Genomic DNA, 22893 nt, shown 5'->3' with positions numbered 1-22893 from the left:
CTCTGGCTTCAATTTACCTTCCAGTCTTTTCCTCCATTAATTTTTTTTTTTAATTGTACTTTAGACGAAGGTTTACAGAACAAACCAGTTTCTTATCAAACAGTTAGTACACACATTGTTCTATGACACTGGTTAACAACCCCACAACATGTCAACACTCTCCCTTCTCAATCCTGGCTTCCCTATTACCAGCTTTCCTGTTCCCTCCTGCTTTCCAGTCCCTGCCCCAGGGCTGGTGCGCCCCTTTAGTCTTGTTTTGTTCCATGTGCCTGTTCAATCTTTGGCTGAAGGGTGAACCTCAGGAGAGACCTCATTACTGAGCTGAAAGGGTGTCCGGGGCCATACTCTCAGGGTTTCTCCAGTCTCTGTCAGGCCAGCAAGTCTGGTCTTTCTTTTTGAGTTAGAATTTTGTTCTACATTTCTCTCCAGCTCTGCCTGGGACCCTCTACTGTGATCCCCATCAAAGCAGTCAGTGGTGGTAGCCGGGCACCATCTCATTGTTCTGGATCCTCCATTAATTTCTGACATAACAGAAGGGGAAGAAGAAAAGAAACTGTTTATTAAATCACTGTGTACCACTATGTACCACATTTGTGCTAGAATACTCTCTCAATTAAGCATCACAGCTACATGGTTGATGGCCTAACCATCCATGACTGGCCCGATATCGCACAGCTAGAAAATGATGGTAACTAGGGTTAGGTCCATTCACATGTAGCCCATCAGACCCATTCAGGTATGTAACAGGTTTTTTAAAGTTGAGGACATTGCCAATATCACAGACTTCACTCTTCAGTTTTCCTCAAGTATATGTGCAACTGCTCAAGTTATTTCTTATGAGGGAATACCGTTCAAGGCCCAGCTTAAATAATGCTTCTTTCATGAAGCCTTCTCAAATTCTCCCAGTGGGATACTGGGATACGATTTCGCCCTCCTTTGAACTCCTATAGCACTCCGTACTTCTGTGACTCATTCATTTTCTTCCTTTTCTTGTGCTTTACATTTAACTAGCAGCATAGTAGTAACGATACTACTTACTATCTTAAGCCAGTCTACCGTAATCTCTTTTTCTCTAACTTCTTCATCTATATAACATTTTAGTATGTACGTATGGAAATCCTGGTGGCATAGTGGTTAAGTGCTACAGCTGTTAACCAAAAGGTTGGCAGTTCGAATCTACCAGGAGCTCCTTGGAAACTCTATGGGACAGTTCTACTCTGTCCTGTAGGGTTGCTTTGAGTCAGAATCAACTTGATGGCAACGAGTTATCAACATACAATGCTATTATGTACAATACTCTGCTACACTCATATGTAAACTGTTCAGGCTGTATCTGAACAACATCTGTGTATCTTAACCATAATGAGCAGAGAGCCTGGGTCATGACTGATTCAATTAGCCTGATTTTCGTAGGCTGCTTTTTTTTCTTTGCAATATAAAAAATTAGGACAACCCTTCATTACCGGCTAGTCTAGTGAGTCTTCTTTCACCTAGAATTTTCATCGTAACATATTTTGTGCCCTAAGTATCTGAGTATTGTGATGAAAGGCATCACTAATATCTTATTTTTCAACTTTACTAGGTTTAAATACATACAATTTGAAACTACCACCCTTTTTCCCTTGTATGAAACTGTTCCAGTTTCTGTCTAGTGAAAGGCTTTATTTTTTATGATTGTTAGGAAATTATTTCCTTCACCAAAAGACTCCTTCTATAAAAAGGGCATTAATAAATATTCGTAAAATTGTTTTTACATCTGAAGTTAAAATTTGGGCAAGACACAATAGCTCAAAAACTTTCTATTCAAAATTCTCTTAAAATGATGTGTTCAGAACCTGCAGTGCCTTCAACTTTTAAAAAATCTATTATATACAACAGAAGGACAAGCAGGAAAAGAATATTTACTCTAAGACATTTCACTCTGTCTAAAGAACTCAGCAGGCTTCAGGATTTATAAAGACTGTATATTAGTATTAACGGGAAGTGCTCAGTCTAAACTCTAACCCAGAATTTTAAAAAATATTTATCTAAGATTCTGACTCTTAGGGAGAAAAAAATATGATACTCTCCATCCCCTAAATATGTTAAGAGGTTAAAAATACCAGGGGGAAAAAAATAGACCATAAAGTCTGTTTCTACCACACCCTGGCACGTTACAACACTGAAGCAGGCAAGAAGTTGAGGCAAATTTTTATTCCTTTAAATGCTAGTAAAGTCATATCAATCAACAAAATAGGAAGTTCTATTACTTAAGTCGGAAGCACGCAGATTTTACTGCTTTGCTGCAGAGAATATTTAATGACACTAATGTGCTTTTACATGTAAACACAACTTAAACAGGACTTATCGTAAAAGCATAAAGATACTACTATGCTAAACCGGTCTACCTTAATCTTTTTTTCTCTAACTTCTTTGCACATGTCATCTTTATCATATTTAGCATGCACTTTTTTTTTTAATCAACATGTAGAGCCCTGGTGGCACAGTGGTTAAGAGCTGAGCTGCTAACCAAAAGGTCAGCAGTTTGAAGGCACCACCCGCTCGCTGGGGGAAAGATGTGGAAGTCTGTTATCATGAAGATTATAGCCTTGGAAACCCTATGGGGTAGTTCTACTCTATAGGTTCTACTCCTATAGGGCCACTATGAGTTGGAATTGACCCGACAGGGATGGGTTTTATCAACATGTAATACTATTATGCAAAATACTATACTACACTCACATTATACTGATTAGCCTCATAACTAAGCTCTTTGCAGGCAATGAGTGATTCTTCTTTTGTACTACACATTAATTAGAAGGGTGCTAAGTAGAAAGAAGTACCCCAAATGGCACTTTGATTGAAAAAAAAAAAGAAAGCACCTCTAAAAAGACTCAATGCTATACTATAGTTGCTGCTGCAATCCTAACAGCAGTAATGCTATTAGATTCATTCTTCTTTAACCACAAGATATTACATTTTATGGCACTATCTGAATTATTTTAGAAATATATCTGAAAGTTAATTAATCATGTGTGTGTATTTACCAAAATTAATTCAAATCATTTATTTGTAAAGTAACAAGATGATAAATCCTATCTTGTGGTGTAAAGAGCAAAGTCTGACTGCTTGTGATTCTCCACACACTGCATGTTATCTCATACTCCTCTGCCTCTGATCACTTAGGCTGTAGTCTCCTTTTGAAATGTCATTCACTACCACCTCCTTCTTATCGGCTGACCCTTGCTTATCTTTTAAGACTCAGTTCAAGTTTATCTGCTCAAGAAGGCCTTCCTGTCCCTGCGAATCTCCCTTATCCCTAGCCTGGGGTGGGTACACTTCCTTGTGCTCCCACAATAATCTGATCGTATCTGTTTCACTGTACTTATCTTAAAGTGGACCACACAATTATATATTTGTAATAATTGCATCTTCACTACTGTTCTTCCCTGTTAACACTATAAACCAGTTGCCATCAAGTCGACTCAGACCCACAGCAATCTCATGTGTCTGAGTAGAACTGTGCTCCACAGGGTTTTCAATGGCTGATTTTTCAGAAGTGGATCACCAGGCCTTTCTTCCAAGGCAACTCTGGGTGGCCTCGAACCGCCAATCTTTCAGTTAGCAGCTGAGTTCGTCAATCATTTACACCACCCATGGGCTCCTTGACACTATGTTGTTGTTAGGTGCCATCGAGTCCATTTTTCAACTCATAGCAACCCCATGTGACAGAGGAGAACTGCCCCAGAGGGTTTTCTAGGCTGTAATCTCTATGGGCGCAGTCGCCAGGTCTTTCTCCTGCAGAGCAGCTGAATGGGTTCAAACCATACAACCTTCCAGTCAGCAGCCCAGCACTGATGTTATGTTAGGTGTCGTTGGGTCGGTTCCGACTCACAGTGACCATACAGGACAGAGTAGAACTGTCCCCATAGGGTTTACGGAAACATACTGCCACATCTTTCTCCCAGCAAGTGGCTGGTGTGTTCAAACTGCCGACCTTCTGGTTAGCAGTGGAGCTCTTAACCACTACGACACCAGAGCTCCCACTAATACGTAAGCCCCCAAAATACATGGACCTTTTTTTCACTGCTAGGGCTCACATGTTAAGCAAAATACAAAGCAAAGAGAGGTATTTAAAAATATTTTGGGGATGAATTAACAGATTAATTATGGACACTAGAGGTTACTTTAATACTATTATCCAAATCAACATATATTTAAAAATTATTTTAATTAAATAACACTGTAGCTTCTGGATATATTCTTTTAATCACGATCACTGTAAATATTTTAACAAAGATACTCATTTAAATTTTTGAACCATTTTATTTCAAAGGTGAATACTTTTCTTATAATTTCTTTTTTTTTTTAACTTTTAAGTCAGGGAAAAAAAGGTTATACTCATTACTTCCTTTTAATTTACAAAAGCAAAAAGTAGAGATTTAAAATTTTTAATCAAATAGTCCAAAAGAAAATAGATTGTGCTGATAATTAAAGAAGAATCTCCTGCTCTGATAGACTATATCGTAGCTTCAACAGTCCTATTCAGTCAAGGTATAGCACAACTTACAATTTACTACTTTGCCTTAAAAAATGTTATCATTAGCATGTACTAGAATGTTATCAAAGTATGCTTTTAAACATTAATGTCATTTCCAGAGTCTATAAACAACATATCCACTACACTGAACACTTGGCAATATGTTTTTATTCTGGGATCTGTTTGATTAAGAAGATATTCCACTGACACTTCACCATAATCACTTTCTTGTTTCAACTGGATCAATTAGTTTATTACAGTCATAATAGTCCCAAAATCTAGTATAAAACAGTAAAAGAAAGGGCCTGAATTTTAGCTGTATGTGTGAACTATATGTATGAGCCTCCTTTTAGGAGGGGGTCTATATTATTCAATACTTTCACTTGAGGATATCATAGAAGGCACAGGGTTGTACCTAAGGTAACAAATGATAATTCTTTGAATAAAATTATAAAGCATATCAATTAATAAATTTGCCAATCAACTGTTTCCAAGTATCAAAGGATAAGATATTTCCCAGCCAATATCCAAAATAAAACAAAAACACCAAGCTGAATTTATTACTTAAGAACTGCTGTGGGCAGGCACAGGCTCTCTGAGCAGAGCACATTGCTGATCCTATATGGACTCTAAGGGGAAATGTGGTATTCAAGGACTGGTGGATTTTCAGAGGCCTAGAACCACGGTTACTCGGAAGGCTGTCACTGACTGGGATGGCTTGCAAAGTCATGTTTACTCAGGCAAGTTACTGTTGATTGATTAAACTGGTTTAAAACCAATTCTAAAGACTGTCATTTATAATTAAAAAAAAAAATTGCTGTGGTCGAGTTGATTCTGACTCATATCGACTCTACAGGACAGATTAGAACTGCCCCATAGGGTTTCAGTGGCTTCGAATTGCCAAACTTTTGGGTAGCAGCCGAGCTCTTAACCACTGCACCACCAGGCCTCCATTTATTGATTAAGCAGGTTTAAAACTGGTTCCAGTGACTGTTACAATGGCTATACATGCAATCATTTTTTTCCTAGGAATTTGGGGACCTCTTTTTATTCTCACAAGGTAAGCACATAAACTTAATCTTGAGTTCAAAGATTATATACATACACATTTCCAGGGACACATATTAGTCATGTGGTTTTATAAGCAGATTTTAAGAAACTGTAATACAGAATAGAAATATTGTCAGTGTTAAGGGAAAAACTCACCATTTGTCTTATATTCATTTAATCAGCCAGTCATCACATTATAGTGCAGGTTCTGAGGATTCAAAGATGAATACGAAAACAACATGTATAGATTCAATACAATCCCACTGAATTTTGTGGGATATGGAAAACTGATCCTAAAGTCGATATGGATAAGACCTAGCAGGGCCATCACAGTACTAAAGAAGGACAAAGTTGGAGAATTGACACTACTCAACTTTAAGACTTACTATAAAGCTATAATGATCAAGACAGTGTGGTACTGCTGAAAGAATAAATAAATGGACGGATGGAACACAACAAAAAAAAAAAACCAAAACAGATCCACATAAATATAATCAACAGATCTGTGACAAAGGAGCAAAGGCAATTTAACGAAGAAAGAATTGTCCTTTCAACAAATGGTGCTGGAACAACTGGACATCAAAGGCAAAAAAAAAGGGAATCTAGATACAGACCTTACAGCTTTCACGGAATTAACTCAAAATGGATCACAGACCTAAACAGTGAATGCAAAACTATACAACTTCTAGAAGATGAAAGAAGAAAATCTAGGTGACCTTGGGTTTGGCAACGAGCTTTCGGATACAAAAGAGGACAAAACTGATAAATTGGACTTCATTAAAATTAAAAACGTCTGTTCTGCGAAAAACACTGTTGAAAATAAAAAGACAAGCTACAGACTGGAAGAAAATATTTTGCAAAACACGTATCTGATAAAGACCTTGTACCCAAGATACACAAAAAGTTCTTAAATTTCAAAATTATGAAAACAAATAACTCAATTTAAAAATGGCCAAAAGATCAGACAGGCCCACAAAACAAAACAAGACTAAATGGGCACACCGGCTCAGGGGCAAGGACAAAAAGGCAAGAGGGGACAGGAAAGCTGGTAATACGGAACCCAGGGCTGAGAGGGGGAGAATGTTGACATGTTGTGGGGTTGGCAACCAATGTTACAAAACAGTACGTGTATTAACTGTTTAATGAGAAACTTGTTTGCTCTGTAAACTTTCATCTAAAGTATAATAAAAGAAAATTTTTTTTAAATAAAAATGGGCAAAAGATCTGAATAGACACCTCAGCAAAGAAGATATAAAGATGGCAAATAAACATGAAAAGATGTTCAACATCATACGTCATTCACCAAAAACAAACCAGTTGCCATCAAGTCAATTCCAACTCAAAGCGACCCTAGAGGACAGAGTAGAACTGCCCCATAGGGTTTCCAAGGAGCACCTGGTAGATTCAAACTGCCAACCTTTTGAGTAGCAGCCAAACTCTTAACCACTACGCCACCAGGGTTTCCCATATGTCATTAAAAAAAAAAAAAAAAAAAAATTTTTTTTTTTTTTAGGGAACTGCAAATTAAAACAACAATGAGATATCACTACACATCTGTAAGAATGGCTAAAATCCAAACACTGACAACACGAAATGCTGGCAAGGATGTTGAACTACACCAACTCTTGTCCATTGCTGTGGAAATGCGAAACGCTACAGCCACTATGAAAATTGTCTGGCACTTTCATACAAAGCTGAGCATAGCATTTTGCTCCTAGATATTTACCCAAATGAGTTGAAAACGTACGTCTACACAAAAATCTGCACATAAATGTTTACAGCAGCTTTATTAATAATTTCCAAAAACTGTCCTTTAATAGGTGAAAGAATAAACAAACTGTGATACATCCACACAATGGAGTATAATTCAGCAATAAAAGAAATAAGTTATCAAACTACAAAGAGATATAAAAGAAATCTTAAATGCATACTGCTAACTTAAAGAATCCAGTCTGGAAAAGCTACACACTGTATGATTCCAGTGTGTGACATTCTGGAAAACACAAAACTATAGAGACAGTAAAAAGATCAGTGGTTGCAAGGGGCCCAGGGGAGGGAAAAGGTATGAACAGGTGAAGCATGGCATTTTAAGGGCCGTGAAACTATTCTATATGATACTGTAATGATGGACACAAGATATATACGTTTGTCACAGCCCAGAAAACTGCACAATACAAAGAGTAAACCCTAATGTAAACTAGGGACTTGTTGATGCTAGGTGCTGTCGAGTTGCTTCCAACTCATAGCGACCCCATGCACAACAGAACGAAACACTGCCCAGTCCTGGGCCATCCTTACAACCGTTGTTATGCTTGAGTTCACTATTGCAGCCACTGTGTCAATCCACCTCGTTGAAGATCTTCCTCTTTTCCACTAACCCTGTACTTTGCCAAAGCATGAGGTCCTTCTCCAGGGACTGATCCCTCCTGACAAAGTATGTAAGATGCAGTCTCACCATCCTTGCTTCTAAGGAGCATTCTGGTTATACTTCTTCCGAGACAGACTGGTTCATTCTTTTGGCAGTCCACAGTATATTTGATATTCTTTGCCATGGCACAATTCAAAGGCATCAATCCTTCTTCAGTCTTCCTTATTCACTGTCCAGCTTTCACATGCATATGATGCAACTGAAAATACCGTGGTTTGGGTCAGGCGCACCTCAGTCTTCAAAGTGACATCTTTGCTTTCCAACACGTTAAAGAGGTCCTTTGCAGCAGATTTACCCAATGCAATGAGTCTTTTGATTTCTTGACTGCTGCTTCCATGGCTGTTGATTGTGGATCCAAGTAAAATGAAATCCTTGACAACTTCAATCTTTTCTCTGTTTATCATGATGTTGCTTGCTCATCGGTCCAGTTGTGAGGACTTTTGTTTTCTTTATGTTGAGGTGCAATCCATACTGAAGGCTGTGGTCTTTGATCTTCATTAGTAAGTGCTTTAAGTCCTCTTCACTTTCGGCAAGCAAGGTTGTGTCATCTGCATAATGCAAGTTGTTAATGAGTCTTCCTCCAATCCTGATGCCCCGTTCTTCTCATACAGTCCAGCTTCTCGGATTATTTGCTCAGCATACAGATTGAATAGGTACGGTGAAAGAATACAACCCTGACACACACCCTTCCTGACTTTAAGCCATGCAGTAAGTCTGTCCGAACAACTGCCTCTTGATCTAAGTACAGGTTCCTTGTGATCAAAATTAAGTGTTCTGGAATTCCCATTCTTCACAGTGATATCCATAATTTGTTATGATCCACACAGTCAAATGGCTTTGCATAGTCAATAAAACACAGGTAAACATCCTTCTGGTATTCTCTGCTTTCAGCCAGGATCCATCTGACATCAGCAATGATATCTCTGGTTCCACGTCCTCTTCTGAAACTGGCCTGAATTTCTGGCAGTTCCCTGTCAATATACTGCTGCAGCCATTTTTGAATGATCTTCAGCAAAATTTTGCTTGCGTGTAATGTTAATGATATTGTTCTATAATTTCCACATTCGGTTGGATCACCTTTCTTAGAAATAGGCATAAATATGGATCTCTTCCAGTTGGTTGGGCAGGAAACTGTCTTCCATATTTCTTGGCACAGACGAGTGAGCACCTCTAGCAGTACCTCCATTTGTTCAGACATCTCAATTGCTGTTCTATCAATCCCTGGAGCCTTGTTTTTCGCCAATGCCTTCAGAGCAGCTTGGACTTCTTCCTTCAGAACCATTGGTTCCTGATCATATGCTACTTCTTGAAATGGTTGAACATTGACTAATTCTTTTTGGTATAATGACTCTGTGTATTCCCTCCATCTTCTTTTGATGCTTCCTGCATTGTTTAATATTTTCCCCATAGAATCCTTCACTATTGCAACCCGAGGCTTGAATTTTTTTTCAGGTCTTTCAGCTTGAGAAAAGCCAAGCGTGTACTTCCCTTTTGGTTTCCAGCTCCAGCTCTTTGCAGGTGTCATTATAATACTTTACTTTGTCTTCTTGAGCCACCCTTTGAAATCTTCTGTTCAGTTCTTTTACTTCATCATTTCTTCCTTTTGCTTTAGCTCCTCGATGTACGTGAGCAAGTTTCAGAGTCTCCTTTGACATCCATCTTGGTCTTTTCTTTCTTTCCTGTCTTTTCAATGACCTCTTGCTTTTTTCATGTGTGATGTCCTTGATGTCATTCCACAACTCTTCTGGTCTTCAGTCGCTAGTGTTCAATGCGTCAAATCTGTTCTTGAGATGGTCTCTAAATTCATGTAGGATATACTCAAGGTCATATTTTGGCTCTCGTGGGCTTGCTCTGATTTTCTTCAGTTTCACCTTGAACTTGCATATGAGCAATTGATGGTCTGTTCCACAGTTGGCCCCTGGCCTTGCTGTGACTGATGATATTGAGCTTTTCCATTGTCTCTTTCCACAGATGTAGTCAATTTGATTTCTGTGTGTTCCATCTGGTCAGGTCCATGTGTATAGATGCCGTTTATGTTGGTGAAAGAAGGTATTTGCAATAATAATGTACTAATATTGGTTCAGAAACCCTGGTGGTGGTGTAGTGGTTAAGAGCTATGGCTGTTAACCCAAAGGCTGGCAGTTCAAATCCACCAAGCGCTCTTTGGAAACCCTATGGGGCAGTTCTACTCTGTCCTGTAGGGTGGCTATGAGTCAAAATTGACTTGATGGCAACAGGTTTGGTTTTTTTGGTTAATATTGGTTCATCAGTTTTAACAACTGTACCATACTAATGCGAGATGTTAATAACAGGAGAAGCTGTGTGCAGGGGATAGAGGGGCTCATGAGACCTTTCTGTATTTTGTGCACAGTTTTTTTGTAAACCTAAAATTACTCAAAAAAATAAAGTATTAAAAAAAAATCAAGTGCTTTATGGTAATATGCAATTCAAAATGGGGTCTGGTTCACAAATGGATTTTTACAGGTCTGCAATAAGGTAAAGGACCCCTGGTAGCGTAGTGCTTAAAGCACTTGGCTGCTAACCGAGAGGTCAGTGGTATGAACCCACCCGCTGCTCCACCGGAGAAAGGTACGTCAGTCTGCTTCCATAAAGATTTACAGCCTTGGAAATCCTATGTAGCAATTCTACTCTGTCCTATAGGGTCGCTATGACAACAGCAGTGTGTCTGGTTTTCGTTTGGGCAATGAGGTAAGTACAAAAAAACAATGTTTAGCCCAAAACAATTTGTATACTGTTTAACGAGAAACTAATTTGCTCTGTAAACTTTCACCTAAATCCCAATTAAAAAAAATAATAATCAGAAAAAAAAAACTGGTGTTTAGATGCAAATCTACTTGATGGCAGTGGGTGTGGTTTCGGTTTTTTTTTTTTTTATACCCACTGCTGTTGAGTTGATTCCAACTCATAGTGACCCCAAAGGGTTTTCGAGGCTGTAAATCTTTAAGGAAGCAGACTGCCACATCTTTCTCCCACAGGGCCGCTGGTGGTTTCAAACTGCCCACCTTTTGGTTAGCAGTCTACCGCTTTAGCCAGAAACTTATATAGCAAAGTTATACTTGATGAAGTAATTTTATGTCAGTTGAATCTAATAATCAAAATTGACGTTTGTATTTTGTATTTTTTTTTCTAATTTCATTTTTCTAGTAATTTATTTTTGTGGTGTTTTACAAAAGTATTGGTCCACAAACCACTGTTTTCACCAGAGAGTTTGAAAAGCACTACTTTATGGAACTCAAGGAAGAAAGACACCATAATAAATGAGGCTGTGTTATGTTCTGCTACTAAGATACATGCCCAGGAATGACTATCACACAACAAGTAAGTACCTGCATCAAAACTTGACGAATGGTGTTGGCAGCTTAACAAAAAATCCCTCAGAAGATGACAGGGCACTCCTAAGAAAGGCTGCACCATCAGTGCTCTTGAAGGACTAGGAGATTATGCTAAATGGAAAAACAAAGACGTCAATGGCTCTGGGATAAAAACTGCCTCAAATGAGTCAGACTCCAAAAGCTAAGAAGTTTTAGGAATACTTTAACTCATCTATTCCTTGTATTTTCCTTTTTTTAATGTATGTATATGAATAATTTTATTTTTTAAAATCTTTATCTAAAGATTTATCTAAGTCCAAAAAAATGAATAAGATATGACATAGTAATTCCTACCATTAAGGAGCTTGAATCATCTAGAGGCAAGACAAAAACGGATAATAATAATACAGTAAAAGCAGTAATGGAATCCTGGTGGCAACAGTGGTTAACAGCTTGGCTGCTCTTCTGGCTGCTAACCGAAAGGCTGGCAGTTCGAATCCACCAGCCACTCCTTGGAAACTCTATAGGTGCAGTTCTGCTCCCTCCTATAGGGTCACCATGAATTGGAATTGACTTGACAGCACCAGGATACAAAGATTTATGGGAGAATTTAAACCAGCCTGAGTAGTCAAGAAGGCTCCTGTCTGAACGTGACATCTTACCCCACATGTGCTCAAAGTTCCCATTCCACCCTATCCAACTATAACCAAGTCTCATACATTCTACTTCTGAAATTGTCTGGCTTTGCTTCTCCAGCCACACCACTTTAGTACAGCCCCCCTCATCTTCTAACAACCTCTTCCCTCACCAATACACCTTTACTGCTGCCTGTTACTGTCTCCAGACACAAATCTGATATCATTACTTCACTGCTTTAAAACCTCCACTGATGATGTAATGGCAAGTAGAAAAACCTGGATACAACCTGTATGATCCTTAATTTGCAAATACGTATATGGTCCAAGTTTCTAACTGCAAGATAGTGCAAGTGCTGTTTTGGAATCAATTAATAAAATTATTGCAAAAGCCTCTATTTATTACAAGGAAGTTTGTAGAGGATACATAAAATTACAAGGAAGTCTGTGAAGGAAAATAAGAAAACCCAAATTCGAAGTGGGTGTTACAGATTGAATCGTGTCCCCCCCGCCCCAAAATATGTGTTGTAAATCCTAATCCCTATTTGTTGTTGCTAGGTGCTGTCGAGTCAGTTCTGACTCGTAACGACCTCATGAACAACAGAATGAAACACTGCCTGGTCCTACACCACCACAATCATTGGTAATCCTAATCCCTATACCTGTGGTTACAATTTCATTTAGGAATGGGTTTTCTTTGTTATATTAAAGAGGCCATATTACTGTAGGGTGTGTTTTAAGCCAATCACCTTTGAAATATATTAAAAAAAGCAGATCAGGACAGAGGAGCAAAGAGAGATGGGAGAAGACAGACGCCATGCCACATGAAGATCACCAAGCAGCCAAGGAGTAAGGACCCCCCCCGAGAGCCAACAGAGAAAGAAAGCCTTCCCCTACAGCCAGCACCCCAAATTTGAAATTCTGGCCTCCTAAACTGGGAGAAAATAAACTGCTGTTTCTTAAAGCCACTCACCTGTGGTATTCCTGTTACAGCTACACTAGACAACTAAGATAGTAGGTCACAGAGCTTTAAGGCATGGGACATACAAATTATATTCCTAAAGCTTTTCAAATTCTAAGAAGGAAAGAGAAATAATTAAATGTTTACTGTCATATAGCGAGTATGTCTGCTTTACCTAGGTTAAACATTCTTATATACTATAAACATTTTATAGTACTTTGAATCCCTTATATAATGATCATATGGTACACCTATTGATTTTATAGGACTTTAAAAAGAGGTAGCATTTTTTTATATAGCAGAAATGACAGTTGTGTGTCAGGAAAACTGAATTTTAACTAGCTACATTACATTATAGGGAAGTGTCTTAGTTATCTAGTGCTGCTATACAGAAATACCACAAGTGGGTCGCTTTAACAAATAGTTTATTCTCTCACAGCCTAGTAGGCCAGAAGCCCAAATTCAGGGCGTCAGCTTCAGGGGAAGGCTTTCTCACTCACTTGGCTCTGGAGGAAGGTCCTTCTCATCAGTCTCCTCCTACGCTAGAAGCTTCTCTGCATAGGAACCCTGTATTGAAAGGACACGTTCTGCTCCCAGTGCTTCTTTCTTGGTGGTATGAGGTCCCCCCTCTCTGTTCGCTTCCCTTTCCTCTTCTCTCCAGGGAAACTCCCTTTACATTGGATCAGGGATGTGACCTTAGTAAGGGTGTTACAATCCCACCCTAATCCTCTTTAACATAAAATTACAATCACAAAATGGAGGACAAGGACACAATACTGGGAAAACTAATCAAGTTGACACATATTTTGGGGGGAAACAATTCAATCTATGACAGGAAGTTACCTAATCTGAGTCTCTGTTTCTTCATTTCATAAAAAAACAGCATTGTTCTAGGTCAGGGTTCAGCAAACTTTTTCTATAAAGGGCCAGATAGTAGGTATTTTAGGCTTTGTGGGCCACATAATCTCTGTCACAATCAACTATGACTTTTAATGTGAAAGCAGCCACAGACGATACATGAACAAATGAGTGTGGCTGCGTTCCCATAAAACTTTATTTATAAAAACAGTCAGCAGGCTAACTGGCTCTGGCCTATGGGCAGTAGTTGCTGACCCTGGGTTTAATCACTAAATTTTCTTCTAGTTCTAAACTATGAGAGTACTTTTTTTCTATTTAAAATTATAGAAGCTGTTGCCTTTTTTTTTAGAAAAATTTGTTGTCCCTATCTAACACAAGGCACATAAACTAGTGGTCAATACCAGAGACTTCAGAGACAGTTTTGGGATTCTGTGTAACCTTGGGCAAGGAGCTCTGGTGGTGCACAGATTAAGCGCCACACTGCTAACCCAAAGGATGGCAGTTCAAACCCACTAGGCAGCTCCATAGGAGAAAGACCTGGTGATCTGCTTCTGTAGCTGAGGAAACCCTATAGGGCAGTGCTACTCTGTCTCATGGGGTCACTATAAGTTGGAATCAACTCTATGGAACCCAACAACAACCTTGGGCAAATCACTTAAAATCACTCTGCACCACAGCTTTCTTGTAAGGTTGTTGTGAAGATGAAAATGAAGCAATATATGTACTTAGCCCCATATCTAGTACACAGTAAGCATTCAATAAATGGACTCTATCAACTTGATGGCAGCGAGTTTGGGTTTTTGGATTACTTTATAAATTATGTGATCCTGAGCGTTTGGTCAAGAACACAGTCCTCCAACAAACTTTTTCTCAGGAAAAATAAAATACACTTTATAGTAACCAGCATATAGGATGCATTTTTTAGGGGCTCGGTGGTGTAGTGCTTAAGTGATCAGTTGCTAACCAAAAAGCTGGTGGTTCGAACCCACCAGCTGCTCTGCAGGAGAAAGATGTGGCAGTCTGCTTCCATAAAGATTACAGCCTTGGAAACCTTATGTGGCAGTTCTACTCTTTCCTACAGGGCCTCTATGAATCGGAATTCTACTCGATGGCCGTGGGTTTGTGTTTTTTTTTTTTTTAATAGTCCCTGAATGGTGCAAAAGTTAATGCACTCTGCTGCTAACCAAAAGGTTGGAGGTTCAAGTTGGCCCAGAGGTGCCTCAGAAGAGAGGCCTGGCAATCTCTTCAGCCAGCCATTGAAAACTCCATGGAGTATAGTTCTACTCTAACACATATGGGGTTGCTAAGAGTCAACTTGACCGCAACTGCTTTTTTAATAGCAAAAAATGAGGATTCCTTATATTACCCTGTCTTCCCACTGTTTTTTTTTAATTAAAAAAAAAAAAAAGCCTCATTGCGGCTGAGTGGATTCCAACTCATGGCGACCACATATGTTACAGAATAGAACTGTTCCATAGGGTTTTCTTGGCTATGATATATATGGAAGCAGGTTGCCAGGCCTTTCTTCCTCAGAGCCTTCTGGGTGGGTTCGAAACAGTAACCTTTGGGCTGGTCACCAGGCCCTTCTTCTTAAACACCTCTGTGTGCATTCAAACTGCCAACCTCTCAGTTAATAAACTGTCTGGCATATAATAAATGCTATATAAGTAGTTACTATTACTTAATTAGACACTTTACATTTATTATTTCAATCCTCGGAACAACCCAAAGAGACATTACTCCTATTTTACAGATGTAGATACTGAAGCTCATAGGTAGCTGGCATCGAGTCAGTTCCAACTCATGGTGTGTGCAGAGAAGAACTGCTCTCCCCAGGGTTTTCAAGGTTGTGACCTTTTGGAAGCAGATCACCAGGCTTGTCTTCTGAGGCACCTCTGGGTGGGTTCAAACCACACTTTCTGCTAGTAGTGGAGCACTTAAGGTAATCATTTCCACCACCCAGGGACTCCTACAGAACTACTAACTAGCAAGAAGCTGGGATTCAAACATAGGCTTGTCTAACTACAAAGTCCAAGCTCTCTCCATTAGGCCAAAGGTGGCATGAACTGTATCTCCATATGGGAGGCTGCCTATCTATAAAGACTTAATACAAACTGAAATAAAAGTATTAGTAATATATTCCCCATACAGGGAATGTTTTCAAATTTTTTAAAGTCCAAAAGTAGAAGAATACATATAAAATCACTGATATTCTTAAAATGATAGCATTTTTTTAGGTAAAACTTTTGCTGAGATTAATTCCATATTCAATTAATGTGTCTCAAACTTTCATTATTAAAGTTATTTATTAAAATAACTAATAATGTAGCACAGTGACTTATCTTTTATTCATATATAATACTGGCATTCGTTTCTAAGTGATCTTTGAGATCTATACAGACCTCTCAGACTATTTTCATAAAAAGCAAGTCTAGAGAGCCAACTACAGTTCTACTATTTTACTCTATAAATCCCCGAGTACTGATTTAGAACCTTGAACCCTGAAGAGCATTCAGATTTCAAATGAAAATACTGACCAATATTTTGGGGAAAAAAAAGATGGCAAGGAAAAAGACAACATTACTCTGTTGGACAGATTCATTCACATCACTGGATCCACCTTATTCACAAGCCTTGTGAATGCTACCAGTAATTGATCCAGAAACATCAGTTGACTTCACACTGTAAACCTGTATAGTCCAGCAACCTATCGCTACACAAGGAAAATAGGGCAGTTTGATATAGCTTACTTCCAAACTCTATTTACAAGAACGCAAACTTTGAATTCTAATCTAATTCTGAAATTCCCAAAATACAAATAAGATTAATTTTAAAAGTCATTAATTAAAATCACAAATTATAACCTGCTGAATCTACATAAGCAAAGTGTGTATTTCTTGAAAACATACATATCTGTATTTTTTTCAAACCAGCCATATTAAAAGTCAAAGTGATCATCAATTAGTATTTAATATAACTTTGTGCTCCTGCGACAACGAGCTCAAACACAGCAACAATTGTTAAGGGCGACACAGGACCTGGCAGTGTTTCAGTCTGTTGTTCACAGGTTCTCTCTGAGTTGGAACCTACTCTATGGCACCCAACAATAACATAACTCTGTGCTATAGAACAAGAAACATTATATAGCAACAGACTTACTATGTAAGTATGGCCATCAAGTTGGGAAGATAAAATACCTTCTTGTTGAGAAAAACATAAAGGATGTCCAAATTTTAGAAGAAGCAAACCAAATTATCTTTTAGCATTTCAAAGTAATATTCTAATGTGCTAGATCGTATTAGGGTACCATTGTTTACTATGCATTCTGCTGCCCACTGAGGCTAGCTGGGGAGGAGGGAGGCATGGGCAGTATTTGCCTAATGATAATGGGTCAATCAGTGGTGTCATCTCTAGATAGAAGCAGCAGCACTATTATTATATGGAGGTACTGCCTTATAAATATCAACTCCTAGTTCTGGAAGAAAAGCAGGCACTCAGTACTTCAAAAATTACTAATTTTTTTTTACCAAAAAGCTAATTTTAAAAATAATCTCCAAAATTTCTATAAAGAAACCTGACTAGATAATTGAAGCTACTGGTTCTTAATTCTTTCGGGAGCAGGGTGAGCCCCTTTTGAACATATGTTGAAAGTTGTGGGTCTTCTCCCTAGAAAAGAACAGATACACACAGAGACACAGAGTTCATAGGCCCTATGAAGACCACTGGAAACCCTGGTGGCGTAGTGGTTAAGTGCTATGGCTGCTAACCAAAGGGTCGGCACTTCAAATCCTCCAGGTGCTCCTTGGAAACTCTAATAGGCAGTACTACTCTGTCCTACCTATAGGGTCGCTATGAGTCAGAATCGACTCGACAGCACTGGGTTTCGTTTTTTTTTTTTTTTTTTGGTTATGAAGACCATTCATGGACACACCCACAGATCCAGGTTAAGAATCAGTGAAATAAAATAGAAATATTCCTAAGGTCCTTATGACTGTCTTCTATAATTTGACATCTTACTCACAAGAACCAACTAAATCATTCATAACCAGACAATGTACGCTCTTGTGCATCCAACCCTTTAAAAAAAAAAAAAAAAAAAGGTGTGATGGTATTTACATAAGGAGTATTCACCAGAGAACGAACTGTACTAGCAGCATTTTAAAATACAGCATTTGGTCTGTGACATCAACGAATATTATAATACATCACAGTTTATAAAATGTTTTCACGTATAATAATAATCTTCACAATAATGCTGGGATGATAGAAGTATGTGTTATTTTTATCCCTCTTTAATAGCTTAGGAAACAGAGGCCCAGAAAATAACTTGCCCACAGTCATGAAGTTTATGTGCAGAGAGCTGAGATTCTAATCCAGGGTTGTCTAGTTCCAGAACTGAGCTCAGTATATTATTACATCTTGATGCTTCCACAAAAGCCCCTCAAAACAAAGAAGGTAAACAGATGAAAAAGTCTAAAAACCTTGACACGAGTAAACAAAAACCAATGTTCTTTAAATGCTCCATTTCTTGTGCTTCATTGGTTAACATAAAAAAAAAAAAATCCCAGAAAAGAGAAGACATGCTCAAGCAATGAGTTTTAGGATGGGAAAACATGATCTTTTCTGTTGTTCTAGGAAACATACTCTTCTCCCTCATCTCTTCAAGTTCTTAATAAACAAAAATCAATGACTCTTCGCTGAGAATTCAAATATAAGAAACCAAAATTTTAAATATCCAATTTTGTAAACAAAAAAGCTATCTGGAATTCTTGTTTAGGATGTTCAAAATACCTTTAGTCTTTTTTCAATGACAATATCCATTTCAATTTGCATAATTCTTAAAAGTTCTTGATAAAACAAAAGGGTCAAAATTTATCTACCTCTCTTCTCAATGAGTAAGGAAATACTGTTTTTTAAAAAAAATAACTCTCACTGGCTGTGAATTAAGTTCCCTGCCAAGATACAGAACTTGCAATTATTTATAGGATATATTATCTTTAAAAACGGTAACAGTAGTAACCATATCAAATGCTAAAATAATTAACAGGTTTAAATATTAAGAAAATGAAGTTATGTCCATACAGCTCACTACAGTGTCCTGAGACATTTCTTTTTATATTATGTTCATACCATTTGGTATCTTAAAGTCAATGTATAATTAAAAGTTTGAAGTGGGTCACAGACTGACTGACAAACTAAAGTGGGGTGCCAGCAGGAAGTAGGGGGGAAAGGAAATGCAACAGCCAATGGCAAAGTCGCAGCCATGCAGCTTTCCAGGCGCCAGCACAATTAGCAGCTGTCCTCTGCTTACCCAAGTCTAGCCTCTGACAAGGCCAGGACAAGAGCTAACGGAGGAAGATTTCCATGAAGAGCGGGAATGCAGAAGCACCAAGTGTCTAACAACTATCAAATCATATAGGAGAAAAACAACGAGAAAAAAAAGTGCAGCCATGTGATAAAACACTTATGTCAACCTAGGTTCTTTCTATAAACCTTTTCCCAAAGTATCTTCCCAAACTGGTAACATTAACATAAGGGAAAGTGAACAATAATAAAGTTATGAAATTAAAACAAATTAACAGGAATATTGAGAAAAGTTAAATTTGCTATGAAAAGGTATCTGATTAAACAATACCAAGAAGGAAAAAAATATAAAAAGCTTTTCAAATCCTAGCGCCCAAACGCTACGACCGTGCAAGTCCAGTACGGGATGAGTCCTGGGCTAGAAAACTCACAGTGTCATAGACCTATCGCCCTCTCTAAAAAGACATGCCAGCTAATTATGCCCCGAACACAGTGGAAGGAGATAGAGCTGTCATCCGTGACAGTAAAACGACTCCACCGAGAAGCTGAGCGGTTAGAAAAAGGTTGCAGTTTCTGGAGTCATAAGAGGAGGCACTCTGTCACACGGTCTCCACCACCGCGCCAAAAGCACTCCCGGGGCCGGGCAGCAAGCACCCGCGCAGCGTCGCCTGGAGACTGCACACCTGCCGCAGCCCCCGCAGGCCGCCAGCCCCGCGCCACGCGCCCCTGCTCCCTCCCCGGCCCTCGCCACGCCCCTGCCTGCCCCTCTCTTCTTCGAAAGGGACTGCCGCCAAGGCTGACACAGCCATAGGTTGGGGTTCCCACCGAGAACGTGACCCCGCTCCTCCCGCCAACCGGGTCGACAGAGACTGGATAGGGGTGGAATGGGGGAGTCGGCTCTCGCTGTCCGGGCCCCAGACCCTTTCAGTGTGGAGTCTGGGTTGCAACTCAGATGGCTCGAGTTTCTCCGCGCTGAAGGCGCGAGCACGGATGGCTTGACGATTTGGAGCACGGGTGAAGGGAGGGCTCGGTGTGAGCGGGCGGCGCAAGGGTCTCACAGAGAAGGCAACCGCACAAAGGGAAGACGGACTGAGAGAGAATGGGCGTAGGGTACCTCGATCCTGGGTTCGTCCGTCCCCTCAGTTCCTCCCGTTCTCGTCAAGGTTTCAGCCACGCTACCCAACTGCCGGAAGCCCAGAGGCTGCCGGCCAGCGGCGCTACACTAGCCCGGCACAAGCAGTCCACTGACGCGCGCCCTCCTGCGCCGCAGCCTCCGAGACCCTGCCAGCCCTAGCGTCCCCGGCGTCCTACCGCCTCAGCCCTGAGAGCCCCGACCTCCCGGGGCGGGGCGAGGAGCGCGCGCCGAGGGCAGCGCATGGCATTCTGGGAAATGTGGTTTTGGATAAGTATTCCCAATGTTTTCGGCTTTAAAAAGCAAAAATTTATTTTCTCACAGTTTTGAGGGCTAGAATTCAAATTCAGGGTGCTGTGTCTAGAGAAAGTCTGGGTCTCTCTGTCAACTCTGAGGGAAGGTCCTTGTCCCTTCGGCTTCTGTTTCGTGGTTCCTTGGAGATCTCCATGAGGCTTGGCATCTTTCTCACCCCATCTCTGTTTGCTTCTTTGTGTTTACTCTATTTTTTATCTCAAAAGAGATTGATTCAAGATATACCCTACACTGACCTGGCTTCCTTAACAAGACAATCCATTTCCCAAATGGGATTATAAATAACTACAGACGTAAACCTTGTAGGGTCTGTGGGACTCATAGCCACTCCATAGGACAGAACAGAACTGCCCCATAGGGTTTCTAAGGAGCTATTGGTGGGTTCCAACTGTCAAACCACAGGCATAGAGGTTAGGACTTACAACACACATTTTGGAGGAATGTAACTCAATCCATAACATTCGACCCTTTGCCCCCTCCCATTCATGTTCTTCCCACATGGAAAACGGTCACCCCATCACATCATATCAAAAGTCTTGGGTCAACTCCAAGTCCAAAATTTCATCTTCTGAAATCATCTAAATCAAATATGGATGAGATTTTATTTATGGGGCAAAACCCATCTGTGAACCCGTGAAATCTAGAACATAAGTTGTCTGTTTCCAAAGTATAATGGCAGAACGGGCACCAAGTAGCCCAACCCCCCTGGCACACCTTAATGTCCCCACACTCCAGGACCAAGTTGGTGAAGATCCTACTCTCTGAAACCTAGGAGACTGGGGCCCCACCCTTTGAGATTCAGGAGACATGGCCCTGTCCGTTGAAACCAAGAAGGCCCTGCTTTCTGTGCTCCTTTCTACAGTTCTGCTGATCTCGGAGCTTCTCCAGGTATGATCCGTTTCTTTCTTGGAGGAAACAGGAGCAACTCCCTTGGCCTGTTTCCTGCCTATAGAATTCCAAGAGGCAAACAGCATTCTTTCCTTTAGGTCTTTCTCTGTCCACTCAGTCTAAGCTGATGGGTTTTCTGCTGAGGTGGTTAGTTAGATCCGTTAGTCACAGACTTAACCTCTTTAACAACAAAAGATTGTGTAGCCACATTGTTGGTGAACATTCTAGGACATGTGTTCTTAGTTTGTACAACATAATTTTCCAAATCTTTAAGTTTTGTTTTCCTTTTGCACAGTTCACTCTTAAGTTCACCTCTTTCCTCTTGCATTTTGCTGTAAGTGGCAAGGAGAAATCACATGGCCCCTTTAAGACCTTGATTAGAAATTTCATCAGCCAGATACCCAAGTTTATCACTTACAAGTTCTACTTTCCACCAGTTGAACATAATTCAGACAAGTTCTTCGCCACTGAATAAAATACATTGCCCTTTCTCCACAGTCCAATTACATGTTCACCATTTTATTTTAGAGCCTCACCAGAGGCACATTTAATATCCACGTTTCTAACCACTCTGTTGCTAGTGCCATGAGTATTCTCTAAGACCATAGAGGCTTTCTCTATAGCTCTGCTCATTTCCTTCTGAGCCCTTCCTAGAACTGGCTTTGATGTCCATAATTCTGCCAACAGTCTCATCAAAGCAATCTAAGCTTTTCCTATTAGTACTTTAAAACTCTTCCACCCTCCACCCATTACCCAATTCCAAAACTGCTTCCACATTTTAGGTATCTGTTAGAGCAGCACTCCACTCTACCGGTACCAAATTCTGTCTTGGTTATCTAGTGCTGCTATGACAGAAATACCACAAGTGGATTGGGCAGTGTTTCCTTCTTGCTCTACATAGGGCGACTATGAGTTGGAACTGACTCAACGGTAGCTAACAACAACAACAACTCCCAGTGTTCAGCAACTACATGCTTCCCGATCCAACTCACTCATAGGCAGTGAGAGATGGCTGGGGACCCAACTGTATTAACCTGTCCAGTGACAGTAAGCCAGGGCCTAGCGAATGTTCTCAAAACAAGTTTTTACATGTTGTTGTTTTGTGCTGTCAAGTGGATTCCTACTCACAGAGACCCTGTAAGACAGAGTAGAACTGCCCCATGGGGTTTCCTAGGGTATAATCTTTACAGGAGCAGATCACCAGGTGTTTTCTCCCACTGAGTGGCCAGTAGGTTCAAACTGTTGACCTCTCAGTTAGCAGCCTAATGCTTAACTTTTTCGCCACCAGGGCTCCTTAAGTTTTTGGATAAGATAACCCATAAAAACCTCTGAAATTGCCATCACTTTGATTCCGTGGCACTACAGAATTTAGTTTCTTTATATACCCATCAAGTCCCTCCTGCACTGTGAATGTTCTTAGGGTTTATGTTTTTTTTTTAAGAAAAGGGAAGAAAAAAGGCTTGCTGCTTTTATT

At 39.9% G+C, this 22893-nt stretch overlaps 1 protein-coding gene and 1 long non-coding RNA gene across 7 annotated transcripts in view; one reads left to right on the top strand and one right to left on the bottom strand.

Moving 5' to 3' along the window:
• LOC126076992 (uncharacterized) overlaps positions 1-11375 on the top strand; it is a 33440-nt gene extending 22065 nt beyond the window's left edge. The window contains exon 3 of the long non-coding RNA XR_007517633.1: positions 11163-11375. This is a non-coding gene — a long non-coding RNA (uncharacterized LOC126076992). The remainder of the gene's footprint in view (positions 1-11162) is intronic.
• Positions 1-20407, bottom strand: part of KLHL8 (kelch like family member 8) — a 64173-nt gene extending 43766 nt beyond the window's left edge. For 3 of the 6 annotated variants that reach the window (XM_049885777.1, XM_049885775.1, XM_049885781.1), the window contains exon 1: positions 20202-20407. The gene's annotated coding sequence lies outside the window, so the exon portion shown is untranslated. Of the gene's footprint in view, positions 1-5725; positions 5744-11344; positions 11435-20201 lie in introns of those variants that run through there. The other 3 variants (XM_049885780.1, XM_049885778.1, XM_049885779.1) reach the window with 3 other exon arrangements.
• Between the last annotated feature and the right edge of the window lie 2486 nt (positions 20408-22893).

The sequence above is a fragment of the Elephas maximus genome, chromosome 5 (genome assembly GCF_024166365.1).
Source record: "Elephas maximus indicus isolate mEleMax1 chromosome 5, mEleMax1 primary haplotype, whole genome shotgun sequence".
In the NCBI taxonomy this organism is placed as follows: domain Eukaryota; kingdom Metazoa; phylum Chordata; class Mammalia; order Proboscidea; family Elephantidae; genus Elephas; species Elephas maximus.
This window is presented reverse-complemented; position numbering and strand designations above follow the sequence as displayed.